The following is an 874-nucleotide window of genomic DNA, read 5'->3' on the forward strand; positions in this document are numbered from 1 at the left end:
GGATTCTAAAGGCCTGAATCTACTTTATAATTCTTAAACACCACTGGGTGATCCAGGGCATTGTTACCATCTCTGGGAAAGTATCCTTAATGAGAGTGAAACAAGACTTGCAGAAAAGCACAAGAGGAAACCACGGTGCTGAAGGCCAGCCCGGCTCCCAGAGCCCGGCAGCACAGAGAGCCCAGCACCACACGTCCGAAACCCGAGGGCGGGCCTCCCGACTCCTGCTACTGTCATTACCTAACTGCGCCCGGCGGCCAAAGCTCTGACTTCCTACAGAGAGCCAACTGCAAGCAGGTGTGCCTGAGGGCGTAATTATCAGAAACACGGCTTTACAAACACTGGTCTCCCTAAGTACTTCTCCAGGGCTTACTGTGTGCAGAAAAGCAAGTTCCCGTGCCCAGGGCACAGACCCCGCTTATTTAACTCATCAAAAATACAACGTGATTATTTGAGATTTATTTTATCCTTGCCCTCGAACTTTTCACTAGGGGAGGAAGTACTTTTCAGTCTGGTCCCAGGCTAGCAGGTAAGACGCATATTGTGGCCATGAGCACCCATACGGTCTTTGACTTAGATGGACAATGAGTGGGTTTTTTTTAAACTGTTTTCTTAATCAGATCTGATGAGCCCGCCAGAGTCTGCATACCACTTTAGTGACTGCGGGGCTCACTAAAGCTGCCCAGGCCGAGGTGGCCTGCCCGGGTCTGCCCTGGAACAGGGCTGTGCCAGCCCCACCACGAACACCCCCCAGGGCCATGAGACAGGAGCGGGAACACAGGTCAGGCCCGGGGCTGGGATGGCCGTCTCCTCATGCGCCCTGTCTGTCCACACAGCTCGGCCACGGCCGCGGGATCGAGGCCCACCTCCCCCG

This window comes from Cervus canadensis, chromosome 3 (genome assembly GCF_019320065.1).
Source record: "Cervus canadensis isolate Bull #8, Minnesota chromosome 3, ASM1932006v1, whole genome shotgun sequence".
In the NCBI taxonomy this organism is placed as follows: Eukaryota; Metazoa; Chordata; class Mammalia; order Artiodactyla; family Cervidae; genus Cervus; species Cervus canadensis.